Genomic DNA, 21,308 nt, shown 5'->3' with positions numbered 1-21,308 from the left:
TTTAGTGCTGCATGGTTAAAGATGTGTCAGTCAGAGTGGACACTGCAAATTCTATGAATTTTGCATTCCCCTTTTAACTAACACAGCTCTGAATGAATTTGTTGACAGAAGCTGAGCAATTTAAAAATACATTTGAAAGTATGCAATGGGATTATGACAGAGGGCTGTGCCAGAAAAAATACAAGCTCTTACTATACTGTTACAGTTGCTTAAGCACACATTAAATGCATAGTTTGCACTCTTGCTCTTTCTCTCTCTTTCAAAGAAAAATGCATTGTGGAGTACATTTATTTTGGACAGTGCCATCTTGTTAATTCAGCTATGACTCTTCTGGTGGATTTTTTTTTTTTACTCCTCTGTTTGAATTCCTCTCTGTTTGTCATGAGCTTTGGCTTCAGATTTGACATAAGCTTGTCATTTTGTTGACATAAATAAGATTTAAAAGCTATTTATAAGAATTTGCTTTCGTTCTTTGAACAAGAGGATAAATTTCTGGCCAGGGTGATATTTTCATGTACATGGCAGTCATCTTATCAGCCAATATCATTGTACCTTTTAAGAGTGGTAAAAACTATTCTTTGCCAGTCATACTGTACAGAGTGTTTTGCCTTATAGCTCCCTGTTTTGTTCATTATGAAGCAGCAAAGTTCGACTGAAATATTCTCAAAGTTAGGTGGTATTTTCTACTTACTTTTATTTAGAGAGGTGAACTACTTTCAGTACAAAAATGAATGAAAAAACAGACATTTAAAATAAATTGTTGGCTTTTTAAAAATCAGAGTCCCTTCAGCGGGATTTTTACATGGGATGCACTAGCAAAAAGAGTACACGTGAACAAGAAGGGGTATATTGTGTGAATAATTTGCTATATTCCCACTGCCAGCAGTGAAAGTATTTGGATCTCAAGAGAAGACAGGTACAGGATGTGTCCAGTGTTCACTGCTGTGTTTAGTTTGTCTACCACCATACTCACGAGGGCTTAGACCAAGCTAGAGGGCAGGATCCATGAGAGATGAGCGGCATTACTGAAAGGGCTATTGGGTAGCAAGTCAAAAGGCCACAAGGATCTAAGTGTGGATGTGTTTATTTAACGGGACTTGTTTCTGCTAAGGATCCCAAAGGGAGAACACAGTCAGTGTGGGGGCACCATGCCTCACTTGCATCTATATGTGCTGAGATGTGGGTTTCAGCTGAGTCCCTAAGAAGGATGAACTGATAATCCCATTTTTTTCACTTGTGACTATTTAATGAGCAGTATTCCACTGCAGAACCAGGGAGATTCAGTAAATCTTCAGCACGGAAGCCCCCTGACCCAACACTTACTTTTATTCTTCGGGCTTAGGTTTCTACACTGCTGCACTTGGGTAGAGTTTTCATTGAATCTGGCCCTAAATTATGAGATCCAAGAAGAACATTGCCAGAGGAGGAAGGAACCAAGTACCACTCACAAAAGCAACACATTCTGCTTGGCAAAGAGGAAAGCAAAAACATAGCAGAGAACATGGAGCCCAGCACCGAAGAGATCTTAGAGGTTTCTGTCAAGTTTCTTGAAGCTTAAGTTGCTTAAAGATGTGCAACCTACAGGTTGGAAGCTGGGTCTTTTAACCTGTCATTGACACCCTCTAGGCACATTTATCCCCGTTACCCCAGAGCACACGGCAGGGGCTCTTACACACCCTGGAGAGCAGGAAGGACCTCTCTGCCATGGTGGCTGAGCTGCCTTTGGGGATTTCCCAGGTGAGGCCACGGGCTGGGGGAGCAGCCAGGCAGCAACTACTGGTGCCTTCAATGGAGAACAAAGGCAGCTCCTCGCCTGCAGCTGTCTAAAAACAGTTTCGCTGTTCCTCCCCAACAGGAAACACACAGCCCCAAGCTTCCTCTCGGGGTCCCACCTACCAGGTGTCCTGCCTTGCCACAAGGAGCCTCAGCCCCCAGGATGGGTGTGCCAGGAACCACCCACAGAGAGCACCAAGGCTGTGGTTTGAGCACCTACATGCACCCTTTATTTTATCTCTAAGCACCCTCATAGCACACAGTAAGGGACAGGGTTCCTACTATCCCCATTTTCTAGAGGTCCTGTATGGCTAGCTGGTCAAACAGGAGGTCAGCAGTGGAGCAGGGTTTGAATCTGTGCTCTCGTAATCCTTGACCTGAGCACCCTGAACCACACCTCATCCTGTGGTCTTCTGCTGGCTCATTTCTATTCCTTTAAATGGTGACTAATAATTCTTTTGAATTATTATCATGTGCCATAAGAGGAAACGAATGTATTTTGGTAAAAGCAGTGGATTAGCAGAGAAAGATCTGGAAAGAGAGAAGGATGCTATAAACAAGTCTGTGAATGTCTCCATGCCTCAGTTCTTCATCTATAAGGAGGGAGTAACTTATTTCTTTAACTGACTTGGGTATGATACAGGTGAAATTCCCAGTGCTTGTGAAACATGTACGTCTTACACTGATGGTGACCCTATCCAGGGATGGTGGATATATTACAAATTCCATGTAATTTGGTGTGATAGTTGGTTTTGCTCTTTGTTCAGTTTTATCCTTTTCATAATAAATGTTCCAATCCATAATTGTTTTCCAGCTGCTATAGCAGTGAAAGTTGTTGGCCTTCAGCTCCTGAGAAACCAAATGGAGATGTAATGAAGGAAGAAAAAAAAATCGGTTAGCATACCATTTTGTGGCTTGAGCTTTCCAAACAGAGTAAAAGATGAAAAATTCTTGTATGTTAGATCAGAGTATATCCCTGGCTGCTAATGTATACCTCCATCTGAGTTAAATGGAAGCAGTGTTTCCTTGTGGAGCAGACTGCAGCCTTAAAGAATACAGTAGTGTCAGTGGGGTGATGCCACATATGAAGGTTGACTGTTGCACCAAGTTTTGACCTGCTCCTTCCGTTGTCTATGATGCCAGCATCTCCGTTATACAGAATTCAGAAGCAACATAAAGCTTAATATTTACTCTAACGTATTGGTTTAATGTGTGATATTGCTCATGCAATAAGTCATGAGGCTAGGAAGTCATAGCAAGACAAACCTTGCAGAGTCCAGCAACCTCTGGATGAGCTGAACTCACTGAAACACAGACCAAGTGATACATGTGCAGAAAGCTCGATGAACCCTGCTTCCATAAGGCACCCCCCAGATGTCCTGGGGACATGTGCCTGATACCCCATATGGTCAGCTGCACACCCATTACCCCAGCTTGGTGGACATCTAATCTCCCAAATAAGTGTACTGCACCAGGGGTCCTAATGGCAAGAGGGGAGAGGGCTGGCACTTTGAACTTATGCTAGCCCCTCTACTTTTCTGTTAATCCTGGGCCTGGTGGAGGATTTCTCAAAGGACTCAGCCAGAGTTGGTGGTGAAATGCACAGCGCCATCCTATAATCACTCTGGAAGGAAGTGTAATATTGGGAATAAAAATAGAACAATTGATTTGTCAGCTGAGCTCTCCATTGACACGAAAAGCATCAGTGAACAGGCTTTGTAAAAAGTAAGGGAGGATATTTGAGAAAGTGCTCAAGTTGCACAAATCTTAAACAATGGGGTTTTCTTACTATAAAATACTTAAGTGAGCTTCTTGAATCAGACACAGTGCTGTGAAAATGCATGTCATCTGTTGACATGCAGAGAAAAATTGAAATGTGCTCAGATTGGAGCTATTTTAAGCTATTTGTTATAAGCCCTCTGCTTGGCTCAGGCTATGTGCTTGAATCGCTATAGCCTGCCTTCTTCCCCAGTCAAGTAGCCATGGGTTTGGCAATGACCTCCCTCCCACGGGGAGATAAGGCAGTTTGTACCATGTCAATGACCAGAGGCAGCCACAAAACATTAGGCAGGCTCCTGACTGTCGAGAAGTTGAAACTGCTTGAAAACAGTGGGGTCAGTCTGCTCTCAGACACACTGATATTATCTCATTAGTGGTGGCATTTGCTGCACTGCACGGCAGAAGGAGCAGAAAAGGGAGTTAAAAAAAAAGGCAAACAAATAATTGCAGTATATGGAATAGTTAGGCAGAGGGAATGTTGTTCACATGTGGGCTTTTCCTTTGTTAAAGAAAGTAGTCGTTGAGCACATCTTATCCAAGCAGCAGATTATCACTTCCTTAGCTTACATTCTCCTTCCAGCTGCTAGGGAAGGAAGGCATTTTACCTGAAGCTCATCCCTGAGCTTTTTAAAATTTAAAAATTCCTTCTTCTTCTTCTTCTTCTTCTTCTTCTTCTTATTATTATTATTATTATTATTATTATTATTATTATTATTATTATTATTATTATTATTATTATTATTATTATTACCAAGCCAAGAAACAGTGCTGTTTACCAAGTCTGGGTCTGGGAATGAAAGGTAAACCCTGCCGTAGAGCTCCTCCCACCTCTCTCCATATTCACTTGTACTTACTCCTGCTTTACAATTTTTCTGTCTGTTGTAATGTCATAAATTTAGCTTTAACTTTCCTGCAGCATCGCAGGATACTGATTCAAGAGGAGACCAGCCAGGAGGAAGAAAAGTACTAGATGATAAACTCTTGAGATTAGAAACAGCCTTTTTGGTCTTTATCTGAACAGCATCTAGCCCAGCGGCTGCACGACCAGGGCACCCCCAGCCACGACCACAGCAAATTAATAACAGCCAAGCAATGCTCGGGAGTGAGCAGGAGTGATGAGAGAAGTGAGAAGTGTGCAGGAAGTTGCTTTGCACAGCGATATGCCCTACAGATATATTTCCACCCGCCTGTGAATGCAATCACAAACACATGAATACCTGAGATGTTTTAACGACAGTACCTCTAAATAGAGCTGCTTAACACTGTCCCTGTTAAGTACTTCGGGATGGGCACTGACCACAGTGGGTGGCTACATGTGGGCCCCCTCCTGTGAGCTGCTCATGCGTACGGGTCTCACAGACTTGCGGGGACACTTGGCACAGGATGGCTTTGCAGGGGCAAAATGTTTTCATTCCGACTAAAAGTGCGTATTAAGATAACTTCCTCAGAAATAAATTCCTTTTTTAGTTATTAGTAAGTGCTCTCTGCTGTCACAGTGCTGTAATTTGTGGTAGGTGAAGTGGTAAGTCACACACAAGAAAGTCCATGCACAATTAGGGGCAAAAGCAGAGGAGCTTTCAAGAGGAAAGAGAGCAGCTTGTCGGAAATGGAACACAGAGAGGGTAAAAATGCAGAGGAAGCTGAGGAGGGGGCAGTGGACTTCCTCTTGTATACCCACACTGCTGCTGAATCATGAGGAATTTTATTTTAACGAATAAGCAATACGCTTGAAGACATGGTCCCTAAAAAACAGATGAAAGTCCTCAGGTTTCCAGGGCACAGACTGGTTCTTAATCTCTGGTTTCCTAAGATGTATTTGTTATTTGGCAAATAATTTAAAATCTGTGCATTGACTCTGAAGAATTCCTTGTGAGAATTTTCTGTCTGAGCTGTGTTGGTCAATTGTACTTTCTCAGGCAGACTAAATTATATTGTTTCTTGCTTGCGCACATGTGTGCTTCCGGCTCATATAATTGCATACATGCAAATGTTAAAATAACAGTTTCCAAAAAACATGAGGGAAAAAAGCTGCTTTGAAATTCTTGGCTGTTTACTGAAGTTGTCGTTTTCAGAAAGCAAACCTAGAGAGGAATATGCATAAAACCAAGAAGAATGTATTGAAAATGCAAATGCATAAAGACACAAACACATTGTGGCCCTTGTTCGGCATGGGAATCTACAAAAAGAGTTAACATGTCTGCACCTGTTAGAGAGATATCTGATGTAATTAAATTTTTCACATAACAGGTTTTTTTTTTCCTAAATTTTGGATTACACGTGTTTTCTGAATGGACTTTTCGTAAAATACCTACTAGTGATTCTGGGCTGCATTTGACTCTGTAATCTGTTGTGGGGAGTCATTTTAAAATAATTTTTAGCAAATACTGGAACAACTAGTGTATTTGTTGTTGTGTCCAGGCACACTGCTTTATGGCACTAGAAGACTTAATTTTAGAGAAAATAAAAATATTTCTAGTTTAAAAGCGTTAGTACAGGCCATGATGCAAGCAAACAAGTTTATACTGAGAAAAGAGCAGGGCAAGAACTGCACCAAATAATACAGCTGCAATTCAGCATTACCTGAAAAGGCTTTGCAGTGTTTTTTGCCTAAGGAGTGTACTTGCTCATGACCTGGAAGAGCAAAAGTCAATCTTCAAATTTTTGTCCTTGAAAACAAGGAGTTAGGTTATGGTCATTACTGACAATGGTTATGGTCATTCCTGACAATAAATGATTCAAGTTATGAGCTGTAATGTTTTTTAAAAAATATTATCCATTTTGTTGCAGAGATGTATTGGTTAAAAGTAAATTATTTAAGTCTTACTTCTGTTTCTTAGAATGGACTATATTTGACTGTATGTTAAGGTCTGTAGTTAAGGTCTTTCTTTCAGCTCACACACACAAAGCATGAAAGTTGAATATGTAACTTACAGGAAAAATAACTTCTTAAATGCTTTAAGAACTGATATCTTTATGAAAGATATTGCTGTTCTGGCCTCTGCACAAATTAATTTTTCTTTCCTTTTCTTTCTTTTTTTTTTTTCTTTTTCTGTGCCCGGGACATGTTTACACTTGGCAGCTATTCTTGGATCCATAAATGAAGTGATTGCAAAGAGGCTGTTGTTTTTAAATGGCTAGTCAAGAAATTCCCTGGAACATAATCAGCCATATATCAGATCTCGATAATTAGAGACGTCTGCAGTTAGTTTGCAAGAAGGCTGCACATTTGTTGTTCTCATATATTCTTAGACATACCTGGTGACATGCCATCTGCAAAAAGCATTAAGCCTGGGATGTAAAGGCCTACACCCAGGAATGAGGAATAATTTTTTCCTCCCTTTCTTTAACTGGTCATTTTTTCTTTTTATAGATTATTTTTATTTATTATCATGCGCTATATTTAACTCACTGGTAAGTTCATTCACTCTGCCTCATTTTTCCTTTATGAATTTTTGTGAATGAAAGTACAATATGACCACAGATCTCAGTAGGTCTCACTACTTGTTTCTGTGTAGTGAGCTGCCTTGAAATGGACCTATAAAAATAGTTAAAATATGTTATTTATAGGTGAAACTAAGAGTGTTTTGATTGATCTTTCAGCACAATACTGCAAAGGGATGCTGAAAGTGATGAAAAATTCTCAGCTTGTCTGGCAAATATCCTGCAATTTTAATTGTACTCAGACAGGAAAAAATACAAGGCATTTGCTAGAGCTAAGTGAACAATCCAAAGTGGACAATGTATTTAACACATTAAGGTTAGGTCTGGGCTGCATCATGCCTTAAGAGCTCTACTCAGGACAGCTCCAAGAACAGAGACAAAGGTAGTATTAAGCAACCCTCACCAGTCCTTCCTTCACCACTTATACAAACTTTGACGCGTTTTTTTTTTTTTTTTCACATTAAACATTAGCGTGTGTGTGCTTTTTGCACAGGCAACACTACTGAGGTACAGACTACAGAAAGAGCCTTGTTGCAGGCAGGCTACCTGGCAATTCTCTTAAAACCCTCAGGAGACCGAGTCTTGCAGCCTTTGTAGCATTGCAATCAATTTCTCTGATCTTTTCGTACTTTTACAGTATCTCCAAGTAAGCAGTGACTTCCTCATACAGAGGAAGGTTTTTACAGCGGTTTTACTCTACAGAACCTTATGGATTGATCCCAAATAGCTTTTTCCTTTAACTGGCATTTAGTAGCTGAATCGCTTGGCCCTGTTTCCATTCTTCATTTGGGTGAGATAAGAAGCACTTGCACAACAAATTCTTAAACGCATTTCAAAGTTGATTTTCTGTCATTCCTGGTGCTACTGCAACAATCCCTGGAAATAGAGGCTGAAGACGTACAAGCATTTTTTGTACACATGGTGGTAGGGTTATGTTATTTGTCTCTCTGACACACACCCAGTAGTTGAAGAGCTGCTAGAGAAAAGACTAGCTGAAGAAAGAAGCAGGAATCAGCCCTTGGGAAGTGCAAGGAATAGCTTGTCATCATGCTACTATAGTTTGACTTGTGATGTTACTGATTTACCCAAAAGCGGAATTAAAACCAGAGAAAGGCTATGTTAATGACCAAGATCTTCTCCTCGAAAACGTCAAGCGTAGCATTGTTTTTCTTTCCCATTCACCCACACTTTGAGAAGGCAGAGGAGGCATGAAGACTGAGATTTTTCAGAAGCAACTATTTTTTGCTACTTTTTATTTTGAGATTTCCATATCAAAACCCCTTGATAGGAAAAAGCATGTTCTAAACTTCAGGCCTCATTAAGGCATATCAGCAAAGGAGGCATAAAAATTGCTGCCTACTTTTGAAACTAAGCTCTGGAGCATCTCTGAAAGAGCAGTAGGTTCAGAATCAGTTTAATGTGATTTTGAAAATTAAGCTTCATTGTACTGTGTCCCCTGACTTGAAGATTGCTCCAGAGACTCAACAGTGAAATACTACCGATTAATAATAAAATGACACAGCTGGTCTGATCACATTTCCTGCAATATTCACAATACCCAGAGTACCTCTTTTCTTGCATGCAGAGGACAGATTTGTTGCTTGAAGCTTATTATGCTATCCTGTGATAAATCACAAGGAATTATGGAAGAGTCTGGTTGTCTAAAATACATATGGATAAATAAGCATTGAAAGGCAAATTAATAGATCATATCGCCATATATTACAGAGGAGGTGAGAGAAGGTAATGCTCCTCTGCTGTGTATATCACTTGAACTTTGTTGATAGGTTTGTATACACAGAATATAAATAACACAAAATCGACTCTGGCATCAGACATCAGCTAGATATGATCTATAGTGTTGCGTGCCACTAATAATGCTAGTGTTTCAGAGATAGAAAAGATACAACACAGAATGGCTGAAAAGGACTGTGAGAGGGAGATGGGAAATGAATTATCAAGAAAGATTAGCCAGAATTAGGCAGCATTGATAATAGGAGACTCCCCAGAGACATGCCGAAGACAATCCTGAAAAGAAAGAAACAAAGAGAATGAATCATGTTAATCTTTTTAAGATAGTCACTAACTTGAAAAGTCTGGGATCTAGGATAGCAAGAGAGTGACTCAGAGCTGATAAGTATTTCCGGCACATTTATTTAGTGTTGTTGAAATATTGAACAAATAGCTGAAGTCAAGAGCAGCAAGTCGGAGGTTTAAAAGGAGCTAGTTTGTTTTCTTTTTGTGAAGGATTTTTGAGATTACAACATTAACTACATATTTGAAGTTACAATGATAAGTTCTAGGTTGATTTGTATTTATTAGGGTTATAAGGGCAGGCCTCAGTGGACCATATGGTATTTTTACAGGGCTGTTTCCATAACAAAAATGGCACAAAACTGTATTAACTTTTCACAGATTGATAGAGAAACAAACTGTCTAAATAGACATGTTTGTTTACAGAAGGGTGAAAAAGGACTTGAGGTGGGAGAAATCTGTGCATGTTTTTCAAATGTGTATCTACAGGTCTGAAGGTTTAACTCATGTTTGTATTTCCATTTTCCTAAGAACTGTCTGGGAAAAAAGGGGCAGTGGGAATAAAAAATACATTTAATAACGGAGCAATAAAGAAGAAGGAAAGAGTGTGAAATAACCCAGAGAGACACTCAGGAAAAAAAAAAAAGAGAGAGAAAAAATTCTGATGGCCAAATAGTTTGTACAGCTCCAGATGGGAACAAATTCATGCCTGCCCTCACCCTGATAGAGCGGGTCCTGCCGTTAGTTAAGGATTTTTCTTCTCTAGCTGTAGCCCTCTTTCAGCTTCCTAGATACTGTAATTTGAAGATTAGTATTTCCAACTTTATTCTCTGGAGCTGGCATAAATATTTCCTTTGTTTTCTACAAATTTAAAAAAAAGATTTAAGAAATGATAATATGATAAAATCAGACTGAGTGACTTAATGTAAGCAAACAGTAATTTAATTTTGATTTATTGGAAACATTACATTTCTATTGTTCCAACACAACAGCATTTTGGGTCTATAAACCAGTGATTACTAGAAGGTGGAAGGGTACAGCAGGGGAAAAGATTGGTTTTATCTTCTTCTACACTTACCTCGATTAGTCATGGTAGCAGATAGGATACTGGCTTACATGGAGCATTTGTTTGACACAGAATGGCCAGTTTTTTGATGTTTGTTTTCATGAAGTGATAGATTCTAGAATGCAAATTGCAGGATTTTAAACATGTTTTTTTTCAAATACCGTAATGATTCCAATTTGGAAAAATGAACAAATGAAAAAGATAAATGGAAAATGTTGATTTTGCACAAAAAGGGCTAAACCAAATTTTGTCCTGAAGGGTAATATTTGGTCCTGCCTATACTACAGAGAAGGCTTGCTTAATTTTCATGACCTGTGGTAAATTAACTAAATATGACCTGAATTCATAATACAGAGAAAGTAAGCTGTGGTTTTGGGTTAGCTCATCAAAATGAACATGGGGGGATGGAGGGGAATTCTTACAATTTCTGTATATTTTACTGGATTTTAAACACATCTCTCAATACTTGAATATTTCCAAGCTAGGGAAGGCATGAAATAATTATTAACACTGCACATTGCATATTGTCATTTATCACTCTAAAATCTTTAGTCTTAAAAATCTGGGACCTGTATTCCAAGACAAAAGACAAAATAGGAAACAAAGGGAAATGAAAATGTGGTGCAGTGCCTTGAAAATAGTCTTCTAGGTAAAGCCTACACTGCCTCTAGGGGCCCAAGAGTGTCCTGGCCTGAGCCCCAATCATTACCTGTGGGATGCCCATGACTTCTTTCCCACTACGTAAGAACAGCCAGAATTCAAGCTGCCCGAAAACCTTGCCTGCCCTTGTGGCAGGTACCAGCAGGGCTTCTGTGGTCACCTTCAATGGGAGTAGATTTGTTTTCTGGTCCATCTCTCACGAATACCATTTAAGAAGGGTGTCTCTACGCTATCCCGAGGGAGTTCAGACTGCTCAAAATGCATCCTCTCTTGTTCCAGCTGTCCTTGGTTGATCTTGCATTAACTGAGTTTGCTTTCCAGAGTTTCTAGTCGCTATTATGAAAGACAAAGGCATAGCTAAACATTTCTGTAAAGTGACTGTACAGCAGGACACAGGCAGGATAGTAAAGCTTCTGACCAAACACCCAGTGACTAATCCTGCTCCAGAAATATAGTGCTTAGAGGAGAAAAAAAGTCCATGTTCTGAGCGTCGGTATTAACTATTACTGATAAAGTGTGAGATCAGTGGCAACCAAGGAGAATGCGTTATTAATGTCTCAGGAGCTGAGGTCATTATAGTCATGACATAGTCATCACTGCCCACCAAAGACCAGCATTGCACAAGGTTTATACAAGCTGCTATTTGTATCTTTCTTGACCAAATTTTGCAAAGCATGTGCTTCAACGTGTTTTTGGATCAAGACCTCCAGTCCGGGATCTTGGAAGGCTTTTTTGGCACCTACTTTCCATTGAAATGAACAGGTGCCCACTGGCATTTCTGAATAGACAAGCAAAACATGTCCCCATCCTGTAAACCTTCTAAAATGTTCTGAAAACCCTGTGAAAACCTGACAGCTGAAAGACAGAGCAGACTCTGGGGGACCAAGAAATTTATTGCACATCAGCTTTGTGCTTTAGATGTATTTATTTAGCAAAATGCTTGAGCACTTCTCTTCAGTAGCCCAAGCTGTAGTCTTTACCTTTAGGTCACACTAACCGGGCCTAAGCGCCTAAATAGCCTTGAGAATCTAAGCTAAAGTTTGTGTGAGCCTGCAAGAAAATTGCATTGCTTTGAAAAAGAGCAGTCTTCTAATTAAGGCATTAAACTGGTACTGGGTAGAAATGATTTCAGTTTCCAGATGAACCAGATTTTTGGTCGACCCCTAAGAAGCTGCTTATTTTCTCTGCACATCAAATTCTAATTACTAATTTGGGAATTAAACATCCTTACTCCTATCTATGGCCTCTGATTTTTATATTGACTGCAAGATCTTTGGACTGGAGTATAGGTCTTGTTAGATGCATTCATGTAACACACTAAGATCAAGCAGAATTTCTAGGCACTAGAAACTAATCTGAAAGCACATTGTAGATAAGGAAGGAAGCTGAGCTTTGCCATAGACAGAGCAAAAAAGAGGGTGAGCCCAGGTACCTAATGTGGCATTAACCCACTCACCATCCATACCCAGGTAGCAAAGTGATTTTTAAAATCCATCATGCTCAATAGTTGTCCCACTTTACATGGAGAAGGGTTTGAACTCTCCCTGTAGGCCAAAACCACCTCATTTGGGGATCTCTGCCATGCTGGCGGAGGGGACCCAGGGCTGCTGCTGGGGTGGGGCAGTTGGGTTTTGGATTTGGGCCATGTGTTTCGAGAGAACAACTCTGCAGACTTGCCTTTTTTAGCACATGGCTCTTCACTGACATGGCAAGCAGGTGGCTGTTTCTTCCTGCACGCATTTGACTGAAAGCAGGCAGCAGGCTCAGAGACCACAAGGCAGAGCAAATTCCTGCACACGAGAATAACCCGGAGGCAAACTGCGGAGGGGGAGGGGGAGCTGAGCGAAGGGCAGCTTTTCTGGGCAGCAGCAACTGGTCCAAAATCCCTTCGTAAATGCAAAAGAAACAGCTCTGCCCCCACTCTGCCTCCTCATAATTCAATGTCTGTGTTTGTTGGCAGCTAGGGTTTTTTTTTTTTTTTAACTTTGCAAGAAAAGGAAGGTAGGATTTTAGCAGAATCCTATTGCAAAGCGTGTATTTCTTCTTTCTTTCTTTCCCTCTCCGCTCCCTCCCCCCAAACAAATCCCTGAGGTCAACATTGTAATAAACAGCAGGAAAGGCCCAATTTTCTGCACCTGTGGCCTTGTTTGTCTATATATTTCTATAGGTGAATGGGCACTGGGGACACAGAAAGGAAGTGAATTCAATGGATTGGTTTAAAAAACTCAGCATGCTAATCAGCAGGCACTCAGGTGAAATAGCTTTAAAACCCTGCTAAAATAGACCCATAGTGAAGCAGGGTGTGCAGCTACAGTGCATGCAGCTTGGGATTTTTATAATGTTAGAACGTGGCATTGTTAAAAATCAGCCTCTAGTCAAGTAGCTTGTTATTTGTGACACAAACCCGTGTGCCTAAAATCTCTTTAGCAGAAGAGAAGAATGATTTTGGGTTTAATCACTTTCTTTTTTTTCATCCCATGAAAGTTTAGTGCTGACAAAAGGTACTGGACTAGCAGCCACAGAAAATGAGTCTTCCTTTTTTCAGAAATAAGACTGGCTCGGGCAGTGGCTCAGTGAGCTTCCCCATCCGGTCTCTTCCGCAAGAAGGCAGAGTGGGCACAGTGTCCGGCATCCAGCCTTATTACTAAGGCAGTCAGCAAAGACACTAAGTTATCACCCACCATAACACCGCTACCCACCTGGTGGCAATCAACTGAACCCCTGAGATCTAAGAGGCAGCATGACCCCCTGCTCTCCTGATGCTGGAAACTCATCTTCTGCTCCTACCTGGCCACTGGGGTGGGGTAAGTCACTTCGTCTTTCTGCTCCTCTGCTTTCTTTCCCATTTAAAGTATTTTTTCAGTTAAATTGCAAAGCCTGCAGTGGGCCCATTCACTCACAGCATGTCTCGACAAGCCTAGCACAACTGACCGCAAGCATAGTCAAGATGAGCACACTCTAAACACGTAATAAGCAGCAGGATGTGGGTTTTGATGCTAACTCCAAAGTGACCCTAATCAAACTAGGAGGAACAGCAAATGGTTTCCGAGTAGGCCACCTAAAAATTTGCCAGAAGAAAGTAAATATGGGTTGCTGATGACCTATAGTAGATCCCAAGTGGTGTCAGGAGACTTTGAAGGAGGAACAGGTGTTTAGGCACGGCCCGACAGGGAATGGGCTGCTCATGTGAGCAGAGGGCAGATGGACATTTCCCCTTCACGTGTGGCCACCTTTGCCACAGAGTTATTCTGGGTTTGGGAACCTGGATTAGTCTAGCAGAGCATCTGCCCTGCTAAACCCCACTCAACCGGAGTCATCTATCTTTCTGAGGACAGATATAAAGGAATGAAAACATCTTCTAGCACAACATTGCTCAACATTCCCTACATGTGTAATACCTGTTTTTTTCCGAATTGGATCCTGCTTTATGTGTAAAAGGTTCATATGCCAAGAGGTGCACAAATTCTCTCACATTTGAACTGATTTCTTTTCATAGTCTTTTTTAAATGTCTAAGGGGAGTGATTTGTAAAGCCCAAATACTGCAAGAGTTGATCTTCTTCTAGTATTTCAGTTCCTGCATGGTAGATGTACTGTGAAAAGACCAGATCTCAGGTTGTTATGGCTCCCTAAAGGATTTGCAAAAGCCGGTTAAGAAAGGTAAACACAAATGCAAAAGTCAAACTGTTTGCCTTTATTTGGGTTTACCACTGGTTTATTTCTGGCTCTGTTGTTTATTCAAGTCCCTACTGAAAAGTTGTAGCACCCGCCCATCTGAAAACATGCTCACTCGCCCACTGCTACTGAGGAGCAGATTCAGTCCCTGAAGTACTTGTGGTGCTAATTTATTTGCAGTTCGGAAAATTAAGCCTGAAATAGACAGGGACCTCATTGAATTTATTCCTGATGCTCCTCTCCTGAGATCAAATGGAGCTACAGCAAGGATGTGTATGGTGTATTTCCTTGTTTTACTTGTGGTGTGTGTATGGGGGAGGTAACCTTTGTAATCAAACTGCTTTCAAAAGACACCAAGGCTTTAGACAAGATATCGACAGCAAGAGGGAAGGAGTTTGAAGTGCAGAAGCCAACAGTAATTCATTAGAAATAATTGGGCCAAAGCTAAGTATAAAGTACTGACAAGAGTCCCAATTAAGTGTTTAGTTTAGATTCAAGGAGATGTGGACAAGCATGAGTTAGCTGCATGAGCAATTTGTTTGCTTTTGACCAAATCGTTATTTAATAAACACAGTCTGGTGTCCCTTCAAAATTAGCCTGAATAGTTTGGCTGAACACATGCATTCAGAGTCATATATGTGTACTTAATCTCAAATACAAATACTCGACCACGGATATGTTTGTTCAACCCTTTGTTGACTCTGGTGATCAATTTTGAAGCCTAAATACCGGTTAACAGCACTGTAAATAACTCAAAGGCAGCTGTTTATTTACTCGTGATATTTGTCAAGTATTTTTACAAAAACAGAGGCATAGGATTAGCTTTCAATTGCTTTCTTGATACCAGAAAGAGATACCCCTCACTTCAGTTTGTGTGTACTGTGAGCCATCTTGTCTGCTCTAACTGATTGTTCAAATAAACTTCTAAGACTGAGAAGCACCTGTAGCCTGAGTAAGGCTGTTTCCCAGGTTGATTGCATAGCCTTGGACAAATTGCTTCATCCAGAGATGAAGCAATGGTCGACTGGTCAACACCTCCATTTGCCCATGTGAAGACTGAGGATAATTCTTAGTTACCAGCTTGACACAGATGCCAGCTTTAAATTTACAAAACACGCGACTGTGTACATAATGACAGTTTTGACACACGTGACCATGCTGAATGGGTTGGAGTTATTCAACTGATAAGCAAACGTAAGACAAAAATCAGCCAGAGAGCTAGCAGAGATCCCTATTTAGAGATTATACTCTCCTTTAGCCAGGAAGAGCCTGGTAAAATAGACCTCTGTTAACTCTAAGGACAGAAAGAAGCCTGGCTGATATTTCTCTCCTTACCAGCTGATTGTTCACTGTCCCTTCCCAAATCAGCCATATCTTCACCCCATGCTTAGTGCAGATTTTCTTTAGCACAGTCAGCTCTAACAGCCCAGAACACCTGTATTATCTCCACTGCTTATGCAACAGCCAACAATAACAGCAAGCAGCTGGATGTCAGAAAAGCCCAAATCTATCATGGTATGACACACAGCATTGCCTTTGCAGCAATAAAATTACTGATGGGTCAGCAGAAACTGTATCCAGAGGTGGTTAGATCTTCTGTGGAAGACAGTTGAGATGACTTTTGAATTGCAACATTTTATTATTGTTATTTATGACTTTAGTTGTCAATTAATAATTCTACCGGTAAATTTGGTATACAGTACATGACTTAGCTGTTATGTTAGTGTGTTCCTATAGCATTCTTAACAACCTTCTCAAAGCACTCTGCAGGCATTAACCATTTAAATCTACGCAGTGGCTAAGGGAAACTGTAGAGTCTACTTCACTCATTGCTGGTAAGCAGCTGCCTCTAAAGTGAACCTACATAGCTGTTTAGTAGTGCATAGTGACCCTAATCAATATGTGAAGATAGGGCATCGGTGTATTTCTTTCACCTGTTGAAAAGGGAAAGTGCTATTTAGCCTGGAAATATTACACATATACATTAGTATGGGAGAGTGGGAGTCTTTTTATCTTCAGACTTTTTAAAAGAGCTGTTTTTATCCTACCAAAAAAAAAGAGGTTAAAATTTAAGCTCACATTTTGAAGTTAGGATTTTTAAGCCATCTCTAGTCCCTTTATCCAATAATTTCAAATTTGTATTTCAAGGTCAGTGGCCCAACACTAAATATACTTCAAAGAAAAACTTAGGGGAATGAATTTGTTCCTACTGAAATTATTTTGTACTTCTTCTTTAGTGTAAGCAAAATCAGAGCAGATCCAAAATCTTGGTCTAGCTGCAAAGTCTACCAAGACTTCCTTACACCACGTTTTCATTTCTAGAATTGGTAGTGTTCTGTTTTCTTTAATTTTTTTGCAACGATCTTTTCAGGTCCTGAAGAAATTAGGGAGGGACAGAAGGTATTTAATGCGATGAACACCCTATTGATGCTGCAGTATCATTAGACCTCGGCCAAAAAAAGGCTTAGGTCAAGAAATTGGAGTGCTAAAAATACTTGCTTCAGTAGGTGGCACTATTCCCTCTATGTCACTGCTAAATCAATACCCTTACATGGGGCTCTGGGGCTAATGAGATGTAAAGCAAAGAGCCCTGTCGGTTGCGATTACTAAAGATCACATGTTTCACCTCCCAGCAGCAAAAGACGCTGGGTTTCGTATTCTGGTCACAAGGCAAAAATTCAGCCTACCTCCATCCTCTTTAAATGGCTGAGGTGCTTTTGCTTGGTTAGTTGGTTTTGATTGGGGTGAGGTTCTGACATGCTGCCTTCGAAGTATCACATATTTATGTGGTGCTATTTTAATAGCTGCTCTGTACTTGCTGAGAAAGGCTGCAAAATGATAAGTCAAGTATCTCCCTCATGTGTAGACTGGGCAATTCTTCATCTCTAGCTTGCAGAAAGCATCGTTTAGCTCAGTACAGTGGTAGTGACAAAGATTTAAAAGCAAGTTCAGAACAGGCTCACTCTTTCTGTGAAACAAATAATATTTCTTATATAGTACAGTAGTCACAAACCTCTGCAACAAAAATACCTGGCATCTGTTTCTGAAATGCATTCATATGCAGTTGGAGTTTTGTCACTTCTCATAGCTGTTAAGCAATATAAATTAATATATGGTTGCACTAATTAGTTACATGTGGCTTTGCTTTACACTGTAATATAACATTGGATTCGTTTTTTAGGATCCCTGTAGAAGCCTTTTCCTTTTTTTTTCTTTTTTTTTAAACTCAAATAGTGTAATTTTCTTGATTAAGCTTTCCCCTTGCTTCAGTAATAACAAGCAAACACAACTGTAGAGTAAGATTTTTTACAGAATTCCTATAGTCACTGAGCGTATGTAAAAGGAGGATCCTTGAAGTGAGCCATATACAACATGGCTGCAATTTTAAAGCAACTTGGTGGCATCCACTGGTAATTGTGCTAGCCACAAATAGTATTTGGACTAGGTATGTTATATTTGCTATAAAGCAGATTATAGAGGAAGGATATTGTTTAGGAAGTGGCTAGAGAGTTTTTCACAGTCAGGGAATTCCCAGCTAAAGAGATCCAGCCTGGTGTTTAACCTGGTCAGGTCATTGACATGAATCTATTTCCATAGGTTTTTACTCAGATCCCTTTTGATTTTGATTCCCTGTTACTCATCCGGAATGCAAGTTTAGTGCTAATTTTATACATTGGGACTGCATCAGAAGGCATCAGTTAGGAGTCAACAGTATCAAAGCAAATTTTCCATAAATCCCATCTCCCTTTGCCAAGTACTGTTAGGGCCATCTTCTGTCCTTAATATTCTGCCCATGAACATTCCTGGGTATTCACCACATAAGGCTAAGAATAGTTCAACCGTTTAAGGGCCTAAGCCTACACACAGAGGCTACATGAGTAAAGGATCGCTGTTAAAACATTCTAGAGGTCTGTGTTATCAATAATAAGGTAACAAAACAACATTATCTGTTTTCAATTTTCTTACCTTTAATAAAATACTAGTTATCACTCAAACTGAGGCTCAGTTCCTGGGCACAAGCAAAGAGAGGTTTTTGTAATTACTAGTTCTCTATTAGGCTTGGTGATGATATTTAACCGTAAGTCAAATATTTGTGTATGTTATTAATCTAGTTTATCCATGTGGTACAAAATGGTATAACCAAAGAATGCAATAAAACAAGAACTGAATTCAGTAAAAAAGCCCAAATCTGTAAGTGGGGTTGAGCAATCCAATTGTAAATCCATGCCCCCTCTGACATACTCATGCATCCTTTAAGATACTAAATCAATCTATCTGCACTGTTTTTCTGCCAGATATGTCTGGATTCAGGCCAGAAAGCATTTGAAGAGTTGGTATCTGCTTGCATTACCACCAGGACTGTGTCTTTGCATTTGCCACCATGTAGCTTCAGCCTTGTTTTCCAGTATATGACAGATCAATATCTTGATGGTGGCACTGAAACTTTTTTCTTCTGTCTCCTTCGCTGCCCCAGTATTGCAAACTCATTCCAAAAGTGTGAGACTTAAAAACAAATACAGTGAGAGGAGGCTGGATTGGGGGATTATTCTGCTTTTCACAAAGCCTTCTGGTGTTGAAATATGCAGAGTTCATGTTGGAAACTTTTCTCAGCACTCATAAGGGCTTTCTCTTATGGTTATTTTAAAGAAAACCCAAGATTCCTGTACTGACATCATGGGTCAGGGGCAATGATTTTAAAAAATCACTGATACTTGTAGCATTACAGCCCGAGTATCTACATATTCTTGGATAAGTACCATATGCATACCTAAGTATAACATAAGTATCTAAGTAGCTCAGAACAGTGTTTTTCAGCTTGTCATCTGTGGCTCCATAGATGACTTCTAAGGTGGCCACAGAAGTTAGCAATGACTAGTAAATATGTAGTCAGGAAGTTGAATTCTTAATGCAGAAGTTCACCTACATATCAAAAAAAAAAAAAAAAGTAGTTTCCATAAATTGAAACAGCTTGAAAATCCTTGTCCAAAGGAAGATATGGAAGTGGAGAGCGGAGAGGCACATCCAAGCAGATTGCAAGAGACTAAAGTGGCGAAGAGACTACAGGTTTGTCTCTTGGCAGACTGACCTGCAATGCAAGTGGCTTTAAATGGGCAAGCCCAAGTATTTGACACTTTTTGACACCACATTTTTTTGACAATATTTTTTGACACCACGTGGAGCTCTGCTTGGGCCCCTTCGCGTTGCCAATGGGGCTGCAGTCTCAGACGGAGTCCTGCTGCGACGGAACCACTTTGGGTGCTAATGTTAATCCACGTAGGGCTTGCAGGGTAGACTTCCCTTCAAGGGGAGGGAGGGATGGGGCAGCTGGAATAAACTGCTAATCCCTACATTGTCCAAGCAAGGCAAAAAAAAGGAAGGGAAGGGCATGCAAAGGTGAAAGAACATTTCAAGAGTTTCAGCACAGGTAAGCAGCAGAGTGGCAAACAGCGAGCTAAACTACATAGCAAAATAAAATCATGCATTGACATGTATCAGTAGGCATTGTCAGATCTGTTCCTCCTACCCTAAAGTTATGCTTTGGCCTGAGTCTCAAGCCTATTCATTTCAAGAAATACGTCAAGAAAAGGCAACAAGAGGTTTCCATCAGTATTAAGTAGTAAAACTTATTTCAGAAACAAAGCCTTAAAATAAACTTGTTGAAGTATTTTTAGGACATATCATTAATACGCGATTGCTACTATATCATGAAAGAATTTAAAAAAACCCAAAAAATCAAAATGCAGCTAGTAAAAAATTACTTCCTGAAATGAAAAAGCAACAAAATAAAAAACACATTATCTTAATATTTCTTTCAAACTCAGTATATTTTTTTAAGTTTCTGTTTTGGTGAGAAGAGCATTTTTTCATAAGAAAAGTACTTCAGCTAAATTTTCTCGGCAGACTGTATTGCTCGTTGTACGGTACTTGCACAGTGAAAAAGCTGCTGGTTGTTTTCCCAGGAGGTAGAGGAAATTATTCACAAAAATAAAACTGGCTTAGTGAGGGACACCTGTAGGGGGCAGTTCAGGCTGTACATGATATGAGTTGCTCCCTGGAGATGCCTAGCTTCTCCTCTCATCAAAAACAAAGGCAAACTAGGCGCCTAAATTAAGTACCTGAAATTACCTAGGATTACTCAGGGTTGGGATGAGCTCATAGCTCTTAAACGAACTCACTCCTGACACATGCACGTGTGACATGAAATAATTCTTCAATGCTCCTCGGACTCGTGCTTGGTCCAGTAAAGCAGCATAAAAGCAGCCTCCCAGCTTGGCCACCTTCACAGGTCCATCCTGCAGAGCACAGTTTAGCCTGGAAAGATCAAAGATGAGACGGCCAGAGTCCAAGAAGATTGTGTTTGGTCTGACAAAAGTCAGACACAGCTCAGTACAATACCAAATTATAGCAAATGGGACTGCCCCTGACAGGGACTGCAGCCCATGGAGATGTTTCACCAGCAGAATGGGGCTTTGCAGCAGGGACCTGTTGGGGCAGAGGCAGTCCTCCAGTGCTGGCCAGCCTGGAGGCTGCTCTGAAAAGAGGGAGTGGAAAAGCTCTTAGAGGGCTCCCTTGACTCTTCACCCTGAGGGCAGCTGTATCAGAACTAAGTGGAGATCAAACGCAACCAGTCACTGATCTGCCCCCTCTCCATGCCCCTCTGCACATCAAAGCTGCCCATTTCCCCAAAGCTGAGTGGGTGAGTGGAGCAGGACTCAAGGACTTCAGAGGAAATTACGTGCTGTTAGTCATCCTGCTCAGTGGGTGGGTGTGTGGATAAAAAAGAAGAAAAAAAAGCAGTCTGGGATTGGCTCTCAGGAGCATTGCTCTCCAACGCTATTTTTCTTGGGAAGGGGCTGTTGTATCAGAGCTTCCTTAAGGGCC

At 40.5% G+C, this 21,308-nt stretch overlaps 1 protein-coding gene across 2 annotated transcripts in view; it reads left to right on the top strand.

The window, feature by feature from the left end:
- Window positions 1–21,308, top strand: part of LOC104146601 (potassium voltage-gated channel subfamily KQT member 1) — a 524,419-nt gene that overhangs the window by 339,914 nt on the left and 163,197 nt on the right. The gene's annotated exons all lie outside the window — the stretch shown is intronic.

The sequence above is a fragment of the Struthio camelus genome, chromosome 1, assembly GCF_040807025.1.
Source record: "Struthio camelus isolate bStrCam1 chromosome 1, bStrCam1.hap1, whole genome shotgun sequence".
NCBI classification, from domain to species: domain Eukaryota; kingdom Metazoa; phylum Chordata; class Aves; order Struthioniformes; family Struthionidae; genus Struthio; species Struthio camelus.
The sequence above is the reverse complement of the archived record's forward strand: the minus strand, read 5'-3'. Positions and strand labels throughout refer to the sequence as shown.